Consider the following 27,683-nt stretch of genomic DNA (forward strand, 5'->3'; position numbering starts at 1 on the left):
AGGTCAAGACAAGTTTTGTCAGCTGTTGTGACGTATCATGACATGGTTATAACCGTGTCATAACATATTATGACGCTGGGTGTCAAGTAAAGTGTTACCCAAAAGACTTAAGAAAATCTTTAGATCTGATTGGAGATCTGATAATGCTATTGTTCTCATAAAGGTCAAAAAGGTAATGGCACAGGATTGTAATGGATTGCTTAATGCAGAACACATCAAACAATGTTTGTAGACAACCAGTCATACTACTCACCTGTGACATAGTAACCAGCAGTACTAACCATTAGCAAATAATCGTGAATTCTATACTCTCATACTGTAGAATGACACTCTCTCAACACGGATTAGCCTGTATGTCCCAGTCCCACACGGAGTCTGCCCTGACAGTCACTAAAATGTTGCCTTTGACACTGTACTCTTCATAAAACATGCATAGGCTTCTTGGGCAATTAAAAAAGGTGATTGTAATGCAAATCACTGTGCGGTACATGCGCTTTCAATTAAATCATGACAGCAAATAGACTTCTCAATCCTTGAAGGTCAGGACTCAGGATGGGGCTCTTAGCAGGACAGCAGGGGACTGCAAATGTAGTGCTGCCTGGTTAAATTTTTCTCTGACCTGCATTACGCCTGTATGAGCTCATTTATGTTTTATTATGATATAGGATTCTTAAAGCACTTGTATATTATTGAACACCCATATGGGAATGATTTTTTAAAAAGTTATTCAAAAACCCTGTGTAGCCTACTATACCACATACTATACAGCTGACAACATGATGTCTACTCACACAACCATACCAAAAACCAAAGTTCTTTCAATCCCTGTACCACAAACACAAGCAGGAGGCAGACAGTCAGTGTATACGGTTCTTTTGTGTCTTTATTTTCTTAGTATTAAAATGGGTTTACAGGATTAAAAACAACACAGAACAAAACATAAGGAAAGGCCCGGGCCCACTCACACACGTTAAAGTTCATAGTTGTTTGGAATGGAGTGCTCTTCGCTTCGGCGTTGGTATCATGGGGTTCCGATGCGGTAATCGCGGCCTCTGCAGACTCGTCGTAGCAGGACACATCTGGAGAGGGTGGAGAAAGCTTTATCAGGAACATCATCATACTGGAAGTCATTGGTACGCACTTAAATGTTGTTTGGCTCTTCATCCAGAGCAGGGTCATTCTGTTGAGATCGTCCCGAGCAGTGTCACACTCATCCGGTCCCCTCTCCCCAGATGCGGCGGCGGTAGTGGTGGTGGTGGTGGTGTGGCTGTCGCAGCCTGTGACAGCTGTCCTCTTCTATTGCTGGCTTGAAGCTCTCCTGAACATGTGCACGGGCAGATCGTAACCCCAATACTCTCAGGTGTGGGGGGCGTGGCTCAGGCCCCAAATTAACACTCATTCCGACAATGTGAGACAAACACTAAAAGGGGATTAACGATTTCAATGGAAAGGAAGTCATTCAAATAAGTAAATAAGTTATCCAAAACTGTACACGCTAGGAATAAATAAATATTAAAGCACTGAAGTCAATAAAAAAAAATAATAAAGGACACGAGGGAAAAAGGATTAAATAGAACCATAGGCACCCGTGACACATATACTGAGTGTACAAAACATTAGGAACAGCTTCCTAATATTGAGTTGCAATGCCTTTTGCCTCGATTCGTTGGGGCATGGACTCTACAAGGTAACAAAAATGTTTTACAGGGATGCTGGCCCATGTTGACTCCAATGCTTCCCACAGTTTTGTCAAGTTGGCCGGATTTCCTTTGGGTGGTGGACCTTTCTTGATACACACGGGAAACGGTTGAGCGTGAAAAACCCAGCAGTGTTGCAGTTCTTGACACAGTCAAACCGGTATGCTGGGTATCTAGTACCTTTCTCTCTCTGGTAGTCCATTGGTTTCGACTATGATAACTTGTGCATGTCACTTCGGTTTATTGTGAGTTCTTGAGTGGCTCAGGAGTCCTAGTTTTGAAGCGCAGACTCTGAGGCATGAGGGACAGACATATGCTTCTGCTGGGGTTGTGGGTCCGGTTATGCGGGAATGACACTTTGTTATGGCTGCAGTTCGAGGATTGTTTCTATCCTGCTCGAACTTGTCTATTGCTGTGAGGGTTTTGGGATGCCAGGTTGATTGGGTAGAGGTGATGCCTGTGAGTTGGCTGGGTCTGGATATTACAGAACTTGAGGTCGTTCAAGGTAGTATTTGAAGCACGTTTTAGATCGGTCTTCCAGTGCTCCTGCTGCAGCCTCACCAAAGAAGATCCTTCTTGGGAGACGGTTGTTGGGCATCCTGATGGTGTGGCCGGTTCATTGGAGCCGTGCCTTAATGATCTTAGCCTCAATGCTGGTGCTGTTAGCTTTCTGTACTTTCTCCATGTTGGATACCTTGTCTTGCCACCGGATACCCATAATACACTACATTGCCTAAAGTATTTGGACACCTGCTCATCAAACATCTCATTCCAAATTCATGGGCATTAATATGGAGTTGGTTTCCCATTTGCTGCTGTAACAGCTTCCACTCTTCTGGGAAGGCTTTCCACTAGATGTTGGAACATTGCTATGGGGACTTGCTTCCATTTTGCCGCAAGTGCATTTGTGATGTCTGGCACTGATGTTGGGCGATTAGACCTGTCATGCAATCAGCATTCCAATTCATCCCAAAGGTGTTCGATGGGGTTGAGGTCAGGGCTCTGTTCAGGCCAGTCACGTTTTTCCACACCGATCTCGACAAACCATTTCTGTATGGACCTCACTTTGTGCAAGGGGGCATTGTCATGCTGAAACAGAAAAAGGCCTTCCCCAAACTGTTGCCACAAAGTTGGAAGCACAGAATCGTCTAGAATGTCATTGTATGCTGTAGCATTAAGATTTCCCAGATTAGTATGTCGAACTGCCAGATGGTGAAGCGTGATTCGTCACTCCAGAGAACGCCTTTACACTGTTCCAGAGTCCAATGGTGCCAAGCTTTACACCACTACAGCCAATGCTTGGCATTCCACATTGTGTTCTTAGGCTTGTGTGTGGCTGCTCGTGAAGCTGCTCGTGAAGCTCCATGAAGCACCCGAAGAAGAGTTCTTGTTCTGACGTTGCTTCCAGAGGCAGTTTGGAACTCGGTAGTGAGTGTTACAACACGAGGACAGACGATTTTTACACACTATGCACTTCAGCATTCGGCAGTCCCGTTCTGTGAGCTTGTGTGGCCTATCCCTTCGCCGTTGTTGTTCCTAGACGTGTCCACTTCACAATAAGAGCAATGACAGTTGACTGGGGCAGCTCTAGCAGGGCAGATATTTGACAAACTGACTTGTTGAAAAGGTGGTATCCTATGACAGTGCCACGTTGAAAGTCACTGAGCTCTTCGGTATGGGCCATTCTACTGCCATTGTTTGTCTATGGAGATTCCATGGCTGTGTGCTCAATTTTATACACCTGTCAGCAACGGGTGTGGCTGAAATAGCTGAATCCACAAGTATGAAGGGATGTCCACATACTTTTGTTTAGTGTAGATCTCAGCCATTGTCTATGGAATGTCTCCAGCCAATTGATGTGGCAACTGTACAAGGTCCAAGTTTCCAATCCATACAACAGAGTTGTGATGACTACTGCATTTTAGATTTTCATCTTTGATGAAAGAGTGATGGTATGCTGATTTAGTATCCTGTTCCTCAGCCTTCCCAATGACTGGCTTGCTTTCTGGATTCTGCTAGTTATTATTTGGTTAAGTGAGCCATCCTTGGAGATGGTGCTCCCCAGATATGTGAAGTGGTTGACATTCTGAAGCTCAGATCCACTTAAGTGGATGCTGGGGATCACTGGGCTGGACAGGGGTGAAGGCCGAAACTCTTGCAAGCTTCATCAAAATTGTCTGCCAAAGATTGGAGATATGCCTCTGAGTCTGCGAGTAGGGCACAGCAAAGAGGACAAGATGTTCTTGTGTTTTGTGTTTTGGTCTTTGCTCTGAGCCTGCGTAGGTTGTAGATTGAACCATCATCCCTGTGTCTGATGGAGATGCCTTTGTTAAGGTCCTTAGCCAAGTTTTTTCAGGCAGACAAATTTGTGGAGGATCTTCCATAACCCATCCCTGTTCACCGTGTCAAAAGCTTTGGTGAGATCTAAGAACATGCAGTAAGAGGTCCATGTTTTGCTCAATACGTTTTCATTGTATTTGTCTAATGGTAAATATCATGTCCGTTGTACTGTGACCAGGCCTGAATCCACATTGCGCTCCTGGAAGGTTCTCTTCTGACATGGAGGTTAGCCTATTAAGGATGACTCAGACAAGGATCTTGGCAACTATGGAGAGAAGTGCGATCCCTCTATAGTTGCCACAGTCTTCTTTGCTGCCTTTGTTTTTATACAGGGCAACAATGGTCGTGTCGTGTCTTTACTTTCATTAACTGAAGACTTTTAGTTTTTATCAAAGATTCTCTGTAATTAGCATTTCGTGATTAACTAATCAGGCAAATGTAATTCACTAGGAAGTCGGGGCACCAAGAAAAATATTCAGATTACAAAGTTATAATTTTCCTAATATAACTTTTCAGATATTTTCAAACCTGATCAATAGTCTTCTGAATGAATTAATTATTTATTTTACCTCACGTAAGTCTCATTCCAAACGTCGTAAATTGTTGGTTATCTGCACGAACCCTGTCTTCACTATGAGTCATCCATACAGCAATTGTCTTAAATCATTTATTTATTGACTAACTAAACAATCACAGAAGTGCACACACAAACAAACAAAGTAAATTTAGAAATTATAGAGGAATGTGCCCTAGTGGGCTAAATCGGCATGGCGGCATGTTAGACAAAAGGGGAGTGGGGGTCAGCTGAGAAGTCAATATAGAGTTGATAATTATAACAATTGAAATGTTGATCCTTTGCACATGAACACTCACTCATTCGGGAACAATTGCAATCAATATATATATTTACACTCAGTGTGTCTTCTTGATCGCTGTTGAAAAGTTTGTTTATTTTGTAGAATTGTCCGTTTCTCTCTCTGTCGTTGTTAGAATGGATGGTTCAGAGTGACATTCATTCATGTCGTTATGGATAGATGTTTCGGCGTTTGTCGGTCTTCACATTCAATGATACCGAATTCCTAGCTGCAGACTAGTAATTAATATCAAGACTTGTTCTTATTCTGTCGGTATTGATAGTTTAAGAGTTTAACCTCTTGAGTGTAGGGGACAGTATCTTGATGTTTGGATGAAAAACGGACCCAAATGAAACTGCCTATTTCTCAGGCCCAGAATCTAGAATATGCATATAATTGTCAGATAAGGATAGAAAACACTCTAAAGTTTCCAAAACTGTCAAAATATTGTCTGTGAGTATAACAGAACTGATATTGCAGGCGAAAACCTGAGGAAAATCCAACCAGGAAGTGCTGTTTTTCCTGAAACCTCTCTGTTCCATTGCATGCCTTCCCTCCATTTAAAGCAGTGCTTCTCAATTGCTTTCTGTTACGCCCCCTAGGAAGAAGTAAACATTTCGCGCCCCCCAACTCTCTGCCGCGACTGTAAATAGTATAATTTGTCTATAAAATTGTTATAAGTACACCTATGCATAACATTGTATCCTTATTAACATTAAAGAAAATAAAAAAATAAAGAAATATAGATCAACTTACAACAAAGAATAACTTTATTAACATTGTTTTTTAGTCTGTAACAGAAAAGACTTAAAGTGCATCAATTTGCCTGAAATTTCAACAAAAATTAAATAAATCCTTATTTAAACTGTAAACATTTTTGGACCATTTGATTCTGAAAAATATAATGTAATTTAATCAATAAATAATAATACATTCAAATTGATCAGCAACATTAACTCAGGATATGAAACACTTTGACCTATAAAACAAAAATGAATAAAACAATTTGTGCTGATTTTTTAAAATCAAAATGAGGAAATCAGGATTAATGGCTGCAATGAGCATGTTTTGCAGAGGAAAGCTTTTTGAAGCGGGGTTTGAAGCATGACACCGCAACTCTCAGCTCCTGCTCAATGTTTAGCTGGGACCTGTACTTGGTCTTCAGTGCAGCAACAGCAGAGAAGCCAGTCTCACAAAGATAAAATGTTGCAAAAGGAAGAAGAATGCCCATGGCCCTCTGCCCTAAGAGTGGATACTGCCTCTCTACACTCAGCCATAATTCACTCAGTGTCTGTGATGTGAACCTCAGTCTCAATGTGGAGTCAGACGTCATATCAATGAACTGGTCCTCCTCTGCAGAGCTGAAACCAGTTGGAGCTGGTGCATTGAAAGGATCTCTCACCCAGTCATATTGGGTACTGTTTTCAGGGAAGTACTTTTTAAAGAATTCCATCAGTGATGAAATATGCTCCTGATTCACTGAGGTGGCACCATAGTCAGTAGTGTCAACAAATTCATGCAGGTTCTCGAATGAATCAGTATTTCCTTCATCATGTCGCCTGCCCCACATTGCAAGCTTTTGAGTGAAAGAGCCGATCTTGTCTGTGATCTGAGGGGGGTGTTTATCATTCCCTTGAAGCTGTAGATTTAGTTCATTTAGCTTTCCAAATATGTCACTCAGGTAGGCCAGTTTTGCCAGGAAGTTCTCATCACAATTTTTTTTCTGCGAGGTCATACTTGTGCTCCTGCTCCGAAAACATTCTTATCTGCTCTCTGAGCCCAAAAACTCGGGACAAGACTTTTCCTCGTGACGGCCACCTTGCTTTACTGTGAAACAGCACAGCTTGATGTTCAGCTCCCATCTCCTCACAGATAGCAGAGAAGACTCTTGTTTTTAGTGGTCTGGTCTTTATAAAATTGACTACACCTACAATGTCAGTCATAACCTCACTTAAGTCAGAGGAAAGGTGCCTTTATGCCAGTGCTTCTCTGTGTATAACACAGTGTGTCCACTCAGCATTAGGTGAGGCCCTCTTGATGAGTGCCCGGAGTCCTTTCCATGGTGTATCTTAAGGGTTTGTTATCTGCACTTCATATCTCTTGCTCTGTGCTGTGTGCTCTTGTTCAAAACCTACTCCCTGCGGCAAAAATAGCATGTTCCCCAGGGTCACACACGCCCCCTGGCAGCGCTCCGAGCCCCCCCCTCGGGAGCGCCCCACTATTTGAGAAGGACTAATTTAAAGGGATGATTCCTTTTCCTATGGCTTCCACATGGTGTGAACAGTCTTTAGACATAGTTTCAGGCTTTTATTCTGAAAAATGAGCGAGAAAGATCACATCGCATCATTGGATGGCTGGGTGCCAGCATAGTTTTGCATGCTTGAGTAGCTTGGAGCAGACATTTTCTCTCTCACTCCTATTGAAAAAGCTACGGTCCGGTTGAAATTGTATCGATTATATATTGTAAAATCAACCTGAGGATTGATTATAAAAAACATTTGACATGTTTCTACGAACATTACGGATACTATTTGGAATTTTCGTCTGCCCCGTCGTGACCGCTCGAGCATGTGGATTTCTGAACATAACGCGTCAACCAAATGGAGGTTTTTGGATTTAAAAATAAACTTTATGGAACAAAAGGAACATTTATTGTGTAACTGGGAGTCTTGTGAGTGCAAACTTCCAAAGATCATCAAAGGTAAGCGATTCATTTTATTGCTTTTCTGACTTTCGTGACCAATCTACTTTGCTGCTAGCTGTTTGTAATGTTTTGTCTACAGAGAGAGATGCCCTAACATAAACGCTTGGATAGCTTTCGCCGAAAAGCTTTTTTGAAATCTGACACGCCAGGTTGATTAACAACAAGCTAAGCTGTGTTTTGCTATATTGCACTTGTGATTTCATGAAAATTAAATATTTTTAGTCATATTTGGCGCTCTGCAATTCAGCGGATGTTGACGAAAATGATCCCGCTAACGGGATGGGTGCGCCAAGAAGTTAACCACGTGGGATGGTTCAAAGATTCAGCAATCTGGTCTCAAACCTTGTCCCTCTCATTATCGAGGTAAGCAGGTCTGCCAGCTTTGTCCTCTCGTAATGGAGAGAAACATGGTCTGCAACCTTTGTCCTCTCGTAATGGAGAGAAACATGGTCTGTTCAGAAATTCTCAAGGTGGGGTTTTATTCAGAATTGCAGAAAAGGGCCTGTCCTAGGATGCCCGACCCTAACTGGGCTCATGGGCGGTCCTCCGATTTAGTTAAACTCAAAAGGGAATTGGAGTTTCCTTCATTAAAAAGTCCAAAATCACATTACACAATTTTACAAACAGTATCATCCTCACTCATTCATCTTATACAACAATTAGATGTAAACCTCATATCTGAGGCTATTATATAAACAGCGTTATGGTAATGTGGCCGCACTGTCTCGCATGAGCCCCACAAAATTGCACCAAACGGACCAGTTCGTAGCTGGATTCTTCACTGATCTTTTATACCTTCTCCGGAACATAAATGTTGTTCGGACCTCAAGTTCTGTGAGGTGGATGAAATTCCTTTGTTCTCTATGAAAATTCACTCTGTCTCTATACTGTGGCCATGAGGAGATCATCTCCTGCAGAAATGTACAACCTCTCTGACCACAGCAGCTTAGGTGTAGGAGACAGAGAGAGGGGGATGGTACTCGCTGTACCCAAAGAGGGCAACGTCATGACAGTTGCATTCTTGTAGTCCTGGGGCATTTCCTCGATTTCCCAGATGCTGGTAAAGATGTCATGGAATACTTTTGCCGGTATTGAGCAAGCAGTCTTATAGAGTTCGGCCAGGATACCGTCTTTACTTGGTGCATTCCCCAAGATCATCATGCTGATAGCTTTTTCAGTTTTCTCGAATGTAGGTGGATTGTCCAGGTGATGTTGGATGGCCTTTTGGGGCATCAGGTTTATGGCTTAGGGGTTGACAGTGGATGGTCTGTTCAGGATATTGCTGAAGTGTTCCACCCACCTCTCTGCAATATTTCTTTTGTCTCTGAGGATGGTTTTGCCATCTGCTGATCTCAGATGTGATGTGCAAGACTTCACAGATTGTTTTGAGCTATTCAAAGAACTGTTTGGTGCAGTGTGTGTCTGCATACATTTATGTGCATCCTGCTAGTCCCTCCCAACGTTAATCTTGCACCTACTACCATACATCAAAGGCACTTAAATATTTTCTCTTGCCCATTCATCCTCTGAATGGCACACATACTGTCACGGCTCTCGTCGGAATGAGGATCGGACCAAAGCGCAGCGTGGTAAGTGTTCATGATATTTTATTTCTCAAAAAACGCTCGAACAAATGAACAAAGTGAAAAACCGAAACAGTTCTGTCAGGTGCAGACGCTAAACAGAACCTAACTACCCACAAATCACAGGTGGGGAAAAGGCTGCCTAAGTATGATTCCCAATCAGAGACAACGGTAGACAGATGCCTCTGATTGGGAGCCACACTCGGCCAAAAACGAAGAAATAGAAAACAAAAAAATAAAGAACCTAGAATGTCCAACCTTGTCACACCCTGGCCTAACCAAAATAGAGAATAAAAGCCTCTCTATGGCCAGGGCGTGACACATACACATTCCATGTCTCAATTGTCTCAAGGCTTAAAAATCCTCCTTTATCCTCTCTTCCCCTTCATCTACACTGATTGAAGTGGATTTAATACTTGACATCAATAAGGAATCATAGCTTTCACCTGGATTAACCTGGTCAGTCTATGTCATGGAAAGAGCAGGTGTTCTTAATGTTTTGTACAATAAGTGTATATTATCCAGCTGATATTATCACTTTGATGCTGGATGTGATAATAAGTTGTATGTGTGAGCGGAAACTTTGGGGCAAAATTCAGTCAACCTGCCAAAACTACATAAACACAGATTGAATTGAGCCTTTCATAAAGCCTATTTATTGGCAAACTCTTCCATCCAGCCTCCTTGCCTCCCAGCCTGCTTGAATATCCTTTCCTCAAATACCAGCAAACAATCTATCTCGGAAAATTCTGGCTGAGGGAAAACCAACAACACACAGTCAATTGAATCAGTGGCAGCTTGAGGTGTGTGGTGTGTATCCCCTGAACAGATGGATGGTCTGATTAAGAAGGTTGATGCTGAGAGAGAGGCAGTATCTGTAGGAATCCCATCTTTAGCAGCACCTGAGATGGAAGACATGCGGTGCGTCTCTTCCAACATTTGCAATTAGCATAATAGAGGTGTACTTTCACTAAGAAAGTAGCTACAACTGCATTGGGTATGAATTATGCCAGGAGTTGATATCTGATTCTGCACTATAATTGAAACTTTGATCATCGACTCCCTTATTTTTACTTGGGTTTGTGATGCTTTGCTTGATTTCCTACAATCACCTCACAGTTTGCGCCTATACCTGGATAGTTACATTGTAATTACCGTAGTAACAACATTGTATTAACATGTTATTTACTCTGTATTTACATGGTATAGAATTGATCCCTTTAGAAAGTGTTAAGATCTTTATGAACATTTTACAAAGATTTCATACAGCAGTCCCTGCAGACTACGTTGCTTGTCACTCAAACACAGACAAAAACAACAATGGAATTTCTCACTTTGTAGGATGGTTTTGAAGTATTGCTTTTCATGAGTTGGGCTTGAAAAATCCACTTGTGATGCAGAAACCTGTTTATAGCCTGCAGCATCTCCAGCTGGGATGGGTGTCAAGAAGGATGCATGTTACTATCTCCCATTAATACTAATCATCCGTTTGGTGGTAGTAAGATCCAGAAAACCACAGTACCAAAACTGAAACAAGGGAAAATATTCTGAATATAGTATGCCATAAAGGCTTCTTCCATTCTTCTTCCATATTTCTTTTTTTCCCCCTTTTTTGGGGGGGATGAGATTATTGGATGATGGTTGTTTTCTTACCCTCTGCCCCTCTTAGCTGGAGGGCCCTGTTTGTTCTTATCTGTTGCCGGGTGGGCAGGCTGGATGCGTTTCCGATGTGTTAACTGGGTTCCCAAAAGGGTAAATCAATACAAGGCATTCTTGTCCTTCTTAACGTCTCTGGATCAATATGACTGTTTGTTTCAGCCCTTCAACAGATACATATGGCTCAGGGCTCTGAGGTAGTTTACAATGGGATTCATATGCATGTGATTAGCTCATTGCAAGTCAGTTGCACTTGATATTAAGATAGAAATAGTATCAGTACCATTTCAAGGTAAAAGCAACATTATTAACCAGTCATGCAGGGCACTTGCCCAGGGACCCTGACCTCCAAGGGGCCCCCATTGATTTTGTTTGTCAATTTTACTCGTGACAAAATGTATAGAATTGCAGGAAATTAGGTTTAAATCTCCCATAAGAGTCTAAGCCCTGTCTAAGCTATGGGGGTTGGGGGGGGGCTACTAAGCTACTAAGCTACTGTATATGGAGTTGTTTTAAGAAGGTCATACCAAGGATCATTTTGCTTTTTGCTTTAGAATTTTAAGACCCCTTGAAGAATACAAATATATATATGTAACATTATAACTTTAGACCGTCCCCTCGCGCGAGCCAGGCACCCTCTGCACACATCAACAACAGTCACCCACGAAGCATCGTTACCCATCGTCCACAAAAGCCACGGCCCCTGCAGGGCAAGGGGACCTACTACTTCAAGGTCTCAGAGCAAGTGATGTCACCGATTGAAACGCTATTTAGCGCGCACCACCACTAACTAGCTAGCCATTTCACATCCGTTGAATATACAGTACAGTGCAAAATTTTAGACAGGTATGAGAAGATGCTGTAAAGTAAGAATGTTTTCAAAAATAGACATGTTAATAGTATATGGTTAACAAATTTCAAAGTAAGTGAACAGATGAAAATCTACATCAAATCAATATTTGGTGTGACCACCGCCTTCAAAACGGCATCAATTCTTCTAGCTACACTTGCACATAGTTTTTGAAGGAACTCGGCAGGTAGGTTGGCCCAAACATCTTGGAGAACTAACCACAGTTCTTCTGTGGATTTAGGCAGCCTCAGGTGCTTCTCTCTCTTCATGTAATTCCAGACAGACTCAATGATGTTGAGATCAGGGCTCTGTGGGGGCCATACCAACCTTTCCAGGACTCCTTGTTCTTCTTAAGCTGAAGATAGTTCTTAATAACGTTTGCTGTGTGTTTGGGGTCATTGTCATGCTGCAGAATACATTTGGGGCCAATCAGATGCCTCCCTGATGGTATTGTATCATGAATAAGAATCTGCCTGTACTTCTCAGCATTGAGGAGACCATTAATTCTGACCAAATCCCCAACTCCATTTGCAGAAATGCAGCCCCAAACTTGCAAGGAACCTCCACCATGCTTCACACCTCCACCATGCTTTCATCTGCTGCGGTAAGTTCCCTTGGCCAACCACTGCGTCTACGGTCCTCAACGTTGCCCGTTTCTTTGTGCTTCTTCAGAAGAGCTTGGACAGCAAATCTGGAAACCCCAGTCTGCCTTGAAATGTCTGTCTGGGAGAGACCTTGCTGATGCAGTATAACTACCTTGTGTCTTGTTGCTGTGCTTAGTCTTGCCATGGTGTATGACTTTTGACAGTAAACTGTCTTCAGCAACCTCACCTTGTTAACTGAGTTTGGCTGTTCCTCATCCAGTTTTATTCCTCCTATACAGCTGTTTCTGTTTCACTTAATGATTGTGTTTCAACCTACATATTGAATTGATGATTATTAGCACCTGTTTGGTATAATTGTTGGTGTGATTGTTTAATCAAACACCTGACTATATGCCTACAAACTCCCTGGCTTTGTGTAACTGTACCTTGAAGAATTGATGCTGTTTTGAAGGCAAAGGGTGGTCACACCACATATGGATTTGATTTATTCACTCACTTTGCGTTTAGTTAATTGATAAATATAATCTATTAACATGTCTATTTTTTAAAGCATTCTTACTACTTTACAGCATTTTTTCACACCTTCCTAAATCTCTTGCACAGTGCTGTATAAAAAAATGATTTTATGATTTTTTTTTTTTTTGGGGGCTATCAGCCCATGCAAACGCATTGAATTACAGATTCACTACATGGAACAAAAGATAGTGCCCCCCAAAAATATCCAAAGGAAGTTTGTTCTGAACTGTCTGTCCTATATCTGAGAGATATAAGAAAGATCAGGAAACATTCATTGTTTGACTTGTACTGTATTTAACCCCTAATTTATGGTACTAAACAGTCTCCATATATACTGTACTTCCATAAATCTTTTGAACTGGTACCGGGGGACCTTCAGACTAGAGTTGTGAGGCTTGTGGGGAAAACAACCAACATGTACATGTTAATGAGAGTCTCACCTTTCCATAGAGTGGTCATAGTCTCAATAATACTTTGTAGGCCAAACCGTTCAGGCGCAACAGATGATTTTGTGAGAAGACCAATTTTCAGGATGTCTCATGGTCTGACAAAATGTGTACACACCTGCCAAGAGGGGGCCATATAAATGGGGGGGGCTGAAATTCTAGAAACAGCCGTGAATAGTATTTACAGATGGAGTACCAGCACCAGGTGGCTTTGAAAGAATCCTTATCCGGTGTATGTATAGGAAATGTGTTTTACGCAACAGACTTCAACAGAATAAGAATAGTTTTCTATGAAAGTATTATGTACATGCCAAGTTGTTGAAAAATGCTGTAAAATGTAAATCTCTCTTTACAGTCATTCAAAGTCTGAGGAATCAGTTCACTCTTATCTGATCCTGTATAGCCCAGCTCCAATAGACAGAGACATTTTCTAAAATGTAGAAATCCACAGGTGTTACTTCCATTACAGACCTGAAGGACACCAAGCGGCGCTGTTGGAGACTTTGGACACTTCTAAATTTCTTCAGCCTCCTGTTGTTGAGGAGGTGCTGTTTCACCTTCTTCACCGGACTATCTGTGTGGGTGGACCATTTCAAATTGTCAGTGATGTGTACTCCGAGGAAGTTTTTCACCTTCTCCACTGCGGTCCCGTCGATGTGGATAGGGGCGTTCTCCCTATGCTGTCTCCTAAAGTCCACGATCAGCTCCTTAATTTTGTTGATGTTGAGGGATAGGTTACTTTCTTGGCACCACTCCGCCAGGGCCCTCACCTCCTCCCTGTAGGCTGTCTTCTCATTGTTGAAAATCAGGCCTACTACTGTTGTGTTGTCTGCAAACTTGATGATAGAGTTGGAAGCATGCTTGGCCACACAGTCATGGGTGAACAGGGAGTACAGGAGGGGGTGAGGACTCAGCCTTGTGGGGCCCCTGTGTTGAGAATCAGCATAGTGGAGGTGTTGTTCTATCTTCACTACCTGGGGGCGGCCCGTCAGGAAGTCCAGGACCCAGTTGCACAGGGCGGGGGTTCAGACCCAGACGAATGATGAGCTTGGAGGGTACTATGTTGTTGAAGGCTGAGCTATAGTCAATGAACAGCATTCTTACATAGATATTCCTCTTGTCCAGATGGGATAGGGCGGTGTGCAGTGTGATGGTGATTGCAGCATCTTTGGATCTATTGGGGCGGTATGCAAATTGAAGTGGGTCTAGGGTACTGTATTTAACCCATAATTTATGGTACTAAACAGTCTCCATATATACTGTACTTCCATAAATCTTTTGAACTGGTACCGGGGGACCTTCAGACTAGAGTTGTGAGGCTTGTGGGGAAAACAACCAACATGTACATGTTAATGAGAGTCTCACCTTTCCATAGAGTGGTCATAGTCTCAATAATACTTTGTAGGCTAAACCGTTCGGGCGCTACAGATGATTTTGTGAGAAGACCAATTTTCAGGATGTCTCATGGTCTGACAAAATGTGTAGAACTGCAAGAAATTTGCTTTAAAGCTGCAAATTTAGTCACACCTGCCAAGAGGGGGCCATATAAATGGGGGGCAGGGGGGGGGCTGAAATTCTAGAAACAGCCCTGCATAGTATTTACACATGGAGTACCAGCACCAGGTGGCTTTGAAAGAATCCTTATCCGGTGTATGTATAGGAAATGTGTTTTACGCAACAGACTTCAACAGAATAAGAATAGTTTTCTATGAAAGTATTATGTACTTGCCAATTTGTTGAAAAATGCTGTAAAATGTAAATCTCTCTTACAGTCATTCAAAGTCTGAGGAATCAGTTCACTCTTCTCTGATCCTGTATAGCCCAGCTCCAATAGACAGGGACATTTTCTAAAATGTAGAAATCCACAGGTGTTACTTCCATTACAGACCTGAAGGACACCAAGCGGCGCTGTTGGAGACTTTGGACACTTCCCCAAAAAGGGACAGAGAAAAAAAAAGATGAATTAGCATTGAATTCTTGAACTGCTTAGAAAGTGCTAAGGGAGAAAGCTTTGAGCAAATAATTGGATTTCAGTTTGGACAATATGAAATGTATCATGTGTTCCCTGAGCCACACTGGAGGTATCAGCTACAGCAAGACTGCTAAGCCACAGCAGGGATTTCTATTTCACATGCTGGCATAAAAGGGATGGAGGAAACTCTGCTGTAAGCTTCCAACAACCTGAGAGGAATAGTCTCGATATTTTCATGCGTAAACATGGGAAAGAAAATACTCTAGTTAGTACTTTTTGATGAAGGCCTACCATAAATATTTAATGTGAGAGTTTATGGTATTCATAAACATTGATGTAAAAGTAAATACGTCTCTATTAACTGTGTCCATTTGGGAAATTATATTTTTTATTTTGTGGTATAATCAGGGGACTTATAAATATGGTACATTAGTCTTTGAATAATGAATGTATCCTAATAATCCCAAGAGCTCATAATATCTTGAAATAGAGTAATTTAAAGATGGGGTTGTTTGTGATTGACGGCTGTTTATAACATATGATGTAGTGTCAGGTAGAACCTGACCCAGCAGGAGTGACTTTTGACCATAGATTTAAACTGTGATTAAGGTTCAATTTCAATAGAATGTTTTGTGTACATTCAAGTACGATGTAACACAAAACATGTATTAGGCCAAAAATGTGTACGATTTTAACGATCTCTTACACACATTAACATTTTAATTAGACCACATTTTGTAAGATATTGAAGATCTCTTGCACATAGGAAAGTCATTATATCCACTGATGCTGCAGACATCGGTTTTATAGAAATGACATTGGTGATGGAAATAGACTCATAATCACAACAACAAAAAACATCAGTCTCTCGGTCCCAGCTTTGATGCACCTGTACTGAGCTCGTCTTCTAGATGACAGCAGGGTGAAGAGGCCGTGGACCGGGTGGTTGATCTTTTTGGCCTACCTGTGAAATCGGGTGTTGTAGGTGTCCTGGAGGGCAGGTAGTGTGTCCCCGGTGATGTGCTGGGCAGACCGCACCAACCTCCTGAGAGCCCTGCAGTTTGCGAATGATGCAGTTGTCATACTAGGTGGTGATACAGTCCGACAGGATGCTTTCAATTGTGCATCTGTAAGTTTGTGAGGGCCTTAGGGGCCAAGCTAAATTTCTTCAGGCTCCTGGTGTTGAGGAGGTGCTGTTGCACCTTCTTCACCGGACTATCTGTGTGGGTGGACCATTTCAAATTGTCAGTGATATGTACTCCGAGGAAGTTTTTCACCTTCTCCACTGCGGTCCCGTCGATGTTGATAGGGGCGTTCTCCCTATGCTGTCTCCTAAAGTCCACGATCAGCTCCTTAATTTTGTTGACGTTGAGGGATAGGTTACTTTCTTGGCACCACTCCGCCAGGGCCCTCACCTCCTCCATGTAGGCTGTCTTTAGGCCTACTACTGTTGTGTTGTCTGCAAACTTGATGATAGAGTTGGAGGCGTGCTTGGCCACACAGTCATGGGTGAACAGGGAGTACAGGAGGGGGTGAGGACTCAGCCTTGTGGGGCCCCTGTGTTGAGAATCAGCATAGTGGAGGTGTTGTTCTATCTTCACTACCTGGGGGCGGCCCGTCAGGAAGTCCAGGACCCAGTTGCACAGGGCGGGGGTTCAGACCCAGACGAATGATGAGCTTGGAGGGTACTATGTTGTTGAAGGCTGAGCTATAGTCAATGAACAGCATTCTTACATAGATATCCCTCTTGTCCAGGTGGGATAGGGCAGTGTGCAGTGTGATGGTGATTGCATCATCTTTGGATCTATTGGGGCGGTATGCAAATTGAAGTGGGTCTAGGGTGTCAGGTAAGGTGGAGGTGATATGATCCTTAACTAGCCTCTCAAAGCACTTTATGATGACAGAGTGAGTACTACGGGGCGATAGTAATTTAGTTCAGTTACCTTTACTTTCTTGGGTACAGGAACAATGGTGGACATCTTGAAGCAAGTGGGGACAGCAGACTGGGGTAGGGAGAGATTGATAACACTCAGATTGATTGATAACACCTCCCGCGTGGCACAGCGGTCTAAGGCACAGCATCACAGTGCTAGCTGCTTCACAACAGATCCTGGTTCGATCCCAGGCTGTGTCACAGTTGGCTGTGACCGGGATACCCATGAGGTGACCCACAATTGTCTGGGTTTGGCAGGCCTGGTTTTCCTTGACCCATCACGCTCTAGCAACTCCTGACACGGTTGTAAATGTCTTACTCATGTCAGCCACAGGGAACGAGAACCCACAGTCCTTGGGAGCGGGGCTGGTTTTCCCTTTGAAATCTGTGATTGTCTGTAGATCCTGCCAGATAAGTCTTGTGACTGAGCCGTTGAATTGCAACTCCACTTTGTACTGACGTTTTGCCTGTTTGATTGCCTTACGGAGGGTATAACTACACTGTTTGTATTCAACCATATTTCCAGTCACCTTGATGTGGTTCAATTCTGTGGATCACACTTTCAGTTTTGCACGAATGCTGCCATCTATCCACGGTTTTTGGTTTGGGTAGGTTTTAATTATCACAGTGGGAATAACATCCCCTATACACTTCCTTATGAACTCAGTCACAGTGTACGTGTATTTGTCAATGTTATTCTCAGAGGCAACCCTTAACATATCCCAGTCTGCATGATCAAAACAATCTTGAAGCATGGATACCGATTGGTCAAACCAGCGTTGAACAGAACTTAGCACGGGTACTTCCTGTTTGAGTTTCTGCCTATAGGAAGGGAGGAGCAAGATGGAGTCGTGATCTGATTTTCCGAAGGGAGGGCGGGGAGGGCCATGTAGCCATCCCGAAAGGGGAAGAAACAGTTGTTGAGAGTTTTGATGTGCGAGTACTACAGGCAATGTGTTGATAGTACTTTGGTAGCGTTTTCCTCAAATATGCTTTATTAAAATTCCCAGCTACAATAAAAGCAGCCTCATATGTGGTTTCCAGATTGCACAAAGTCCAGTGCAAGTCCTTTCACATTGCAGCCAGTTAAGCTTATAGGAATCCAGTCCTGCCAGTGATCAATTGATAATCCTCCTTGGCACCCTGTTAACCAGCAAGTGAATGGACCACTTATCCCAGAAGAAGTGGGGGAAGTTAGCACAATGACGGGAAGTCTATCTACTAGTATGATAGCAGTTACCATAGACTTCCAGTCATTGTGCTAATGCTAGTTAGCAATTCCACTAACGTTAGTAATTATATTCCTTCAAACTGCACGCAGAGACATACAAATGGTATCCACGAGTTCATCTGACTCTAGGGAAGTAGATAAATGGCTTATCTGCCAAAATCCTAAGTTTCATTTTTGTATCCCAGTTGTACACAGGGCTGGTGTCGCTGGACTTGTAGCTGTAACCAGGAACTATGAATATAATAAAATATATTATTACATCCGATTTTTTAAATCACTAAGGATCACACACACACACACTAAAACATTATTATATCCACTGATACTGCAGACATCAGTTTTCTAGAATTAAACATTTCTAATCCTAGATTTCAGTAGTGGGCACTATTATTGACAATTCAATATGATAACGATATGAGCAAGGCATGCAGTTTTCTAGAATTAAGGATGACATTTTTCACCCTAGTTATTAGTGGATATCGATATGAGCAAGGCATATTGTGTTATCAGTTTATCATTGCTTTTAACCTCATAAATGTAATGGCAAAACATATATTTCCTCCTAAGTAGACATAGCCAAAAGTAACTGCTATTCGTGTGTAATTACATGGAAAAACGTGGTATATTTGGAAAGAAGACATCTGGGAGATTATGAGGAAATGATCAGAAGATAGAAGTTACATAGTTAAGAATACACAATATCAACTTGAGCTGGAAACACATCAGAGGGCTTCCACAAAATGTGAACAATATCAGAAAAAATGGGATTGATTGACCTAACAACTAGAAATGGGATTGATTGACCTAACAACTAGAAATGGGCAGATGTTTTAGTAAGTGGTGTCAGGGGTGGTCACGGGACGTTTCCAAGTGTCCCTAAACCTCTCCAAAGTGGCATATGTCTGTAAATTAGACAATTACAGTGCTATTACATATTTTTAATCCTTAAATGCAATTTGTTCAGTATAAAAATGAAATTTCCACCATATCAACCTCACTCAAACATTGTGGTGATGTTATGCGGTATCCAGGGTACATTCAAGTGTCCTTTCAACCTCTCCAAAGTGTGTCTGTATGTGGTAATTGCACTATTTTTGCACACTGGATGTGCCTAAAAGTTATTGTTCACTATAAAAACTAAATCTCCACAAAACCAACCTCTCTCAAACATTATAGTGGTGTCAGGGGACATAGGATATGGATGCCTACACTGTGTAAGCAGGCAACATATTTTTGATTCGAAAGATATAGTCACTCAGTAGACATTTGATGTTGCCATTAAGTCATACATCATCAGATACATTGGCATAGGCTAGATTTGTTCCTACCAACCTAAGGGTTAATTTGATACCCCCCCCCATGTAGCTCTAGCTCAAACACAGACTTAATCGAAGCTTACCTTGTGACATGTTTGCTGTTTGGTGAAAACTTTATGTAAAATAAACATTTAGAGTCTCGGGGCTGGTGATCAATAACGGTAGGCCACAGGCAGACAACTAAGATATTCGCATGATCTGTGGAGTACCAGCTTTCAGTGTGTTTCAACATATTCCATGTTTATTTCGTTGATGCTTAACAACACTAACCGCAATGACCTCTTGAAATGAGGTCATTGGCTAGGCCTACACTTATAAATGAATATGCCCATATATGGTAGTACTTCTTGTTAATCCAACCGCTTTGTCAGATTTCAAAAAAGCTTTACGCCAATTATCTGAGGACAGCGGCCCGCATACACCAGCATTAAAAATATTTCCAAACCAGCAGAGGCGTCACAAAAATCTGGAATAACGATAAAATAAATCACTTACCTTTGAAGATCTTCCTCTGTTTGCAATCCCAAGGGTCCCAGCTACACAACAACTGGTCGTTTTGTTCGATAAAGTCATTCTTTATATCCCAAAAAAGTCAGTTTAGTTGGAGCATTTGATTCAGTAATCCACCCATTCCACTCGTTCAACATGCAGACAGAGCAATCCCAAACGTTACCGGTAAACTTTGTCCAAACAAGTCAAACAACGTTTCTAATCAATTGACCGGGTTATGGTAGTAGGTGCCAGGCGCACCGGTTTGTGTCAAGAACTACAACGCTTCTGGGTATTTCACGCTCAACAGATTCCCATGTTTATAAAGAATGGTCCAAAGGACATCCAATCAACTTCACACAACTGTGGGAAGCATTGGAGTTAACATGGGCCTTCCCCGTGGAACGCTTTCGACACCTTGTAGAGTCCATGCCCAGACTAATTGAGTCTGTTTTGAGGGCAAAGGGGGGTGCAACTCAATATTAGGAAGGTGTTGGTATACTCAGTATATATTACATGAGTGTTCCTGGGGGCACACATCTCTCTCGCAGACCTTCTCAAATGGTCTCAACTTAGAAATAATATTTGTTTCATATTCATATTATTCACAACCAGGCTACAGCTACAAATCCTTTGACACCACCACCATATACAAACAGTCTAGACTCTAGAGAGGTGGCATTTTGTTTAAAGGTTACAGCGAATCATCAATGTTTATGCAGATTAATCCTTGCAAAGTCATCTGTGTGTGATCTACTGTATCCCATGAGTGAAAAGACCATTCAAAAAACTATGCCACCTCCCCTATACCAATTCCTCTGCAATTTTCCCCCACCTCTTTTGGGATAAGTGGTCCAGTCATTTGCTGGTGAACAGAGAGACATGTGATTTTGTTTGTCTTGAACTTCAGACATTTTCCATCAGCAATGTCATTTATAGAAAACTGATGTCTGCAGCATCAGTGAATATAGTTAGGTTCATATGCAAGAGATATTCAATGACATTAGAACATTTGGTCTAACTAAAATGTGTATAAGAGATCTTATATAATCATACTGTCACGCCCTGACCTTAGAGAGACGTTTTATTTCTCTATTTGGTTAGGTCAGGGTGTGATTAGGGTGGGCATTCTATGTTTCCTATTTCTTTGTTTTTGGCCGAGTGTGGTTCCCAATCAGACGCAGCTGTCTATCGTTGTCTCTGATTGGGAATCATACTTAGCTAGCCTTTTTCCCCACATGTGTTTTGTGGGTAGTTATTTTCTGTTTTGTCTCTGTTACTTGACAGAACTGTTCGCTTTCGTTTTGTTACCTTGTTCGAGTGTTTTTTTGACAATAAAAACAAATCATGAACACTTTTCAAGCTGCGCTTTGGTCCACTCCTTCCGACGACAGGCCTTACACATACACATTTTTGGCCTAATAACAATTGAAATGTTACATTGTACTTGAAAGTACGCACACTGCTCTATAGAAATCGACCCCTAATCACAGAGTTTAATCTGTGGTCATAAATCACACCTCCTTGGTTAGGTTCTACTTGACCAGTGACGATTTTAGCATGTAAATCTTGGTGGGGCAATCTCCCCAAAAATGTTTTAGATGCATGTCAGCAAAGCCACTACACAATACATTCATTGCACTATAATGGTGACAAACAGTGCCCACAAACTGTTAGGGCCTACATAAAGCTGTCCCAACAGCAGTCCCAACACCTTACTACTGCTACACCTGGCTATCAGCAGAGCCTTGTCTGGCAGCGAAACAGTTAATTCACCTCATCTACTTCCTTTAAAAAAAAACATAGCTGATATGGCTGATTAGCTTAAACAAATGTGGTTCATACTTTTCTGGATTTTTATAATTAGTATTTCTGTATTTGGCGCTCTGCAATCTCACTGGATGTTGGCCAGGTGGGATGCTAGCGTCCCACATACCCTAGAGAGGCTAACAGCTTACTACACAACATACACTTAGTATTACTTTCTTAGTTACAGTATACATTTCTTCCTGACATATTACATCAACTGACTTGCCTAGTTGAATAAAGGTTAAATAAAAAATGCAGCAGCATATAAGACATTTTTGGACTCACTTTGTTGTGCTGTGCTCACTTGAACAGGAAGGTAGCGCGGCGGTACTTCGTGGGCAAATTATGTCATCAAACTTTGTCTTCATAGTCTGGCATTTTCTGGATTTATGGTGCTTTCAAGAAAACTGGGAATAAAACAATAAAACAAGATCAAATCATGATGTCAGTGATCTTCAGGTTGGAGCTCTAGAAAGAGGGCAGAGTTCCTGAGTTGGATGACTGTCCAAAATAAAATGCAAAACGCCCAATTCTTTATTTATTTTGCTAAACAGGTGGGGCTCAAAACAGATGGGGTCGCCACTGTACCTGATATGACATCATATGTTACAAACAGCCATCAATCCCAGACAACCCCCACAAATCTCATTTATCCTAACATATAGTCTAGTTAAGATAACTAAAGCCCACAACCACAGGAGCACACACCCCAACCTAAATACCATCCCCCCAAATCATTCCCCCACAAACCCACAAGGTTTGTTTACACCCAAGGGTAAAACCGTGTGTGGAAAGCATGTGGTAAACCCCCCCGCATTAGCATTAACACATTTTGACAGATTGGATCTTATACTAGCTACTTGTGTCTGTTTCCTTACTGCCATCAGTGCCATTTGAGTGAAATGCCAATCTGACAGTCCGGTATAGCAGCAGTCAGAGTTTTGATAAGAGGGACACTGATGTGATGAGATGGACACTGCTGTCCTAAATGAGTCACCTGGGGCCTTTTTCCTCTCAGCAGGAGGGTGGTTGACGTGTCATTACAGTTACACTCATTCAGAATACTGGCGGTGGGTCAACCTCTGTTTTATGTGGTTCCCTCTCGTTAACCATCAAATCAGTCCCACTTGCCATTGTTATACTGACAGTAATGTGCCTACTATTTTAAAGCCTGTCAAGCCAAACTGTCTGTATAAGGGCACAAGGCGACACCCAAATGCAGACACAGGAGGCAGATGGTAGAGCTCCGATATAGTTATTATTACAAAGGGAGTAGGCAAAGGCAGGGGACAGGTGAGAGTTCATAAACCAGGTCAGAGTCCAAACAGTACCAGACAATAGGCAGTCTCAAGGTCAGGCCAAGCAGGGGTCAGAAACCATATCCGAGTCCAAAACAGTACAAGGAGATAGACAGGCTGGTGGTCAGGCAGGCGGGTTTGGAGTCAGGACAGGCACGGGTTGAAACCAGGAGGACTAGAAACAAACAGAGACCGGGGAAAAATAGGCACGAGGAAAACCGCTGGTTGACTTGGCAAACAAGACAAATTGGCACAGAGAGACAGGAAGCCCATGGATATATACACCGGGGATAATAAGCAACACCTGGAGGGGGTGAAGACAATCACAAGGACAGGTGAACCAGATCACGGTGTGACACTTTGAAGTCTGGAACCATCAATTAGCTGTCATTACTGGCAGTAAAAAGATGAGAGGCAAGACAACGGTAATGTTTGTATGAAAGTTTTTGCCAAAGTGCCATGAAATAATAAACAAAAAAAAGAAAATGCACTCAGTGAAACAACCTAGAAAAGCCACGGAAGGGTTATGGAATGTCCCCTAAGAACAACAGGGTTCCTGTGACTATAATGACACGAGTGTGGGCAGAGAATAGAGAGATAACTGCTGCATATTTCATTGTAAAACAAAAACAAACATCTCTCATAAGAAGATGGAGCTAGTGATATGATCTCTCTGCAACGTCCTATTGTTTCCTAATGGGCTGCGCATGAAAACACTCGAATCAAAATTTCAAAAGCAAACATAAACAAATCGGGGCTATGTGTACTTAGAGTTTGTCGGTTTGTCAAGCGTATTAGCAATCGGAATAGTTCTTGTCTCTGTGTTATTAATGAAATCCATCAATGATGTAGATGTGCAGGGTGTGACTTAAGTAACTCAGTAACATAATAGAACGAGGGTATACAGGGTGACAGATAGTGGTGTAGTGGACAGTATACGCTGGTATACGCTGGTATACCAAAAACATTTTTTCAGTAAGCATTGCATATACTCACTTATTAAGGTCTTCTGGTAGATGGAAAAGCTTTCTCAAATTAATGTGAACTAGCAAAAAAAAAAGTGGCCTTTGGCCTACCTGGCAGAATGATATCATGATTATTTGAATCATTTTGGTGGCAATTTGTTTTGCAAACTCCATCTCATGTGCTACAGAAACACCACTAATAAAACAACAGTGCTAGGTGCCTGTGCACTTGAATGAAAGGGTAAAAACACAAATAAAAGTACATTTATTAGATTTCGCCCAAACCTCAAAAGTAGTCTCCCGACATGGTTTAAGAATTGTTAGGGATTTAGGACAACCAATTTTGTTGTTTTCATATTAAGAAAACTGCATTTAAGAGAAAAAAAACAGAGAATAAAATGAAAAATCTCATCTGACTGTTGAGAGCCTCATTTATCTATTTCAATAGTATGCCTACTATTAGCATACTTGCTCAGTACAGTTTAAGTGCCATGAAATAATAAACAAAAAATATATATCTGATAGAAGAAAATGCACTCATCGAAGCAACCTAGAAAAGCTACGGAAGGGTTATGGAATGGCCACTAAGAACAACAGAGTTCCTCCTACTATTAGCCTACTTGCTAAGTACAGCTTGGGTTGACCTGACTGTGAAAGACCAATATGAGATTTATCATTTTAGGTCATTCAGAGTATATGCCAGATATGTCTCTCATAGAATTCTTCACACAGGGCACCTTTCCTTTGCTGGGCGGACCGTTTGGCAAATTATGGGCAAATTAGAGTCTACCCACTTCTCCAGGCACCACTACACCACTGGTGACAGACAGAACCAGGGCCATGCCAGACATGCCAGCATTTCTGATCTCATGTGGGGCCTTTGATAATTAATCTGGACAGTGAGAAGCTGGGTGGCATCAGGTCTGACATGTTCTACCCTCCTACTGCACAGTGCCCTTGAGGTGGCTATTTGCATAATCATCATTGTCATGGCTCATAAGCTGGAAGTGCAGTGTCACTGTTGTGTTTGACAGACAATGTGATGGAACTGTGTGGCCGTGGGTCATGTAACTGCCTGGTCATATTGTTTATATGAGACAGCTAAATCAAAACATGTGTCAGTGATGGTTGAATGACACAAGACGTGGTCATTTTCTTAACTGTCAGTTACCTAAAAATGTCCCTAAGACATGATAAGGGTGGCTATAAGTTGAGGATACAAAGTGAGTACTGGATAGATGTGGGATAATTGAATGATATCTTATGTCTCCTTGATTGTAAATTACAATATAATTTAATTAAAACTGAAGAACAACACGTCACTCTCCACAGGCATTTATATTGCCCCCTGGTGGTGACTTTACTGCCAGGCACTTCCGAAAAAGATCAATCCAAATTGATTCGGCTATGATTTTCAGAACAGTGGGAGCGTGCCTTGTGCCTATGTCAGTTGTCTCACACACACACACACACACACACACACACACACACACACACACACACACACACACACACACACACACACACACACACACACACACACACACACACACACACACACACACACACACACACACACACACTTGTCCTAGATAGGGTGCTTTCGTGATCAGTGCTTGACATCTGCAAATTAAATTACAGTCATGTGCACACGGCTAGCAACAGCAGGCCGGCCTGCCTGCGGCCATAGCTCTGTCCTTGATGAGGGGGCTGAAGGTCAGTTAATGAGTGTTATTTGAAACTGCCCTTTCATATTGATCCACTGAAGCTGATAGGACAGTAATTAACTTTTTGTAAAATGTAAAGGCTAAAATAAATGTGTTGCACTGCAGCACATGTGATCTAACACCTAGCGACAGTAGATTTGAATTTACTGCAGTAACCTGGATGAAAAGAGAAACCATGCAGATCACATTTAAATTATTCAATGTTATTTTCTATTTCAAAGTTTCGAAGCTTTGCAATATGCTCAATTAGGGTGGAAAATATATAACTTTGGCGAACTACCAAAACTCATCAACTGTATCGTGCCTATGTTATCATGTTAGTAGGCATGGTGAGAGATTTGATTCCATTTCTAGGTAGAATATGTATTTGAATATATGGTTTACTTTGCAATCACATCTGTACTTATACAATAAATGTTCAGACTATTTCCTGCACCACTTGTCAAGCGTCTTCAAAGAGAGCTTGAGCTCTTGACTGACACTATTAATGTTATTTTAGTTAGCTAGAGTGATCTTGAAAAGCTGTGATAAGCATCCCCAGCATCTCCACTCTCCTGTATCATGTACCATTTGTGTCTCCCCTTAGTGCTTGAGCCATTAGGATAATGGTCACATCTGGTATATGGTAGATCGAGTCAAATCCGCCCCAGAGAAATCCAACACTGTGCCCTCGATGCCACTCCTCATCCCATGGATTTTAAAAGGACCCCATCAATCATGCGCTTCGGGCTGCCTGTCTCTTTGACAGACAGAGATAGGGAAGCATTGACACCTTGTGGCCAGGCAGAGGGCTGGGAATTGAGTAATGACACCATGGATTTAAAGGGCGGACAGGCAGAAAGTTAGTCATTAGCAGAGGGCATGTCTTGGGGGTCCTTTCCTGGAGGCGAGTAGTATGTTATAATGGGGATGGGGATCTCTCAGCTCTTTAGTCCAGAGAGGTGCCCTTTGAAGCAGAGATGCCTTACTGACAGCCAGGCTATTATATAATTAATGCTTGGCAAAGGACAGCGACTGAACAGAAAAACAACATTGACACATTCCTTCAGGATACGCTAAATTCAAAGAAGATTGTTCTGTCGTTTAAGCCTGTTTTGCTTGTGAACGTAAAATGACTAATTTCACTGAAATATGAAAACGGTTAATATGCAGCTACCTCTGCTTGTTTCCCATTATAAGTAACCTCTAATCAATGTCCTTCATAGTTGGCTTTCTAAATCCATTCTGTTTCGTTTCTGTTTAATAAACCAGCCCTGCGACATGCCCTGTCTAGAACTGCGTTGAGTTCCAGCGTTAGCCTTCGTCGCTACCATGGTATCCAAAGCTGAAGGTGGGAGTAATGGAGAGGACAGTGTTTCTCTATCACAGGTGAAGGATATTTTTAAACAAACAGAAAGGGTTCTACAAGCAGTTGTTCCAAGAACAGGAAAATAGGTTCAAGAGCTTTGTTCAAATATTGATGGACTCAACTGACAAAAGAATGGATGATCTGACCAAAGAGGTCCAGGACCTTAAGAACAGTTTGCAGTTCTCCCAGGGAGAGGTGAATGTCCTGAAAGAGATTTGCAGCAAGATGACACATTGTAAGTCCTCTCGAGATGACTGTCTGTGAATTATTATTAACAGTGACTGAGAAAACAGACTATCTCGAGGGACAATGCAGGAGGAATAACATCATTGAGTCCTCACATG

The 27,683-nt window shown here is 42.0% G+C and overlaps 1 long non-coding RNA gene across 2 annotated transcripts; it reads right to left on the reverse strand.

Moving 5' to 3' along the window:
- Positions 1–876: 876 nt before the first annotated feature.
- Positions 877–23,532, reverse strand: LOC127911118 (uncharacterized). Of its 2 annotated transcripts, none has more exons than XR_008077625.1 (3): positions 23,333–23,532; positions 22,287–22,408; positions 877–1,079 (listed from the first exon to the last, which is right to left on the reverse strand). It is a non-coding gene; the product is annotated as an uncharacterized LOC127911118 (long non-coding RNA). The 2 variants fall into 2 exon arrangements; XR_008077624.1 differs by having other exon boundaries at positions 22,999–23,532.
- Positions 23,533–27,683: the final 4,151 nt, after the last annotated feature.

This window comes from Oncorhynchus keta, chromosome 23 (genome assembly GCF_023373465.1).
Source record: "Oncorhynchus keta strain PuntledgeMale-10-30-2019 chromosome 23, Oket_V2, whole genome shotgun sequence".
NCBI lineage: Eukaryota > Metazoa > Chordata > Actinopteri > Salmoniformes > Salmonidae > Oncorhynchus > Oncorhynchus keta.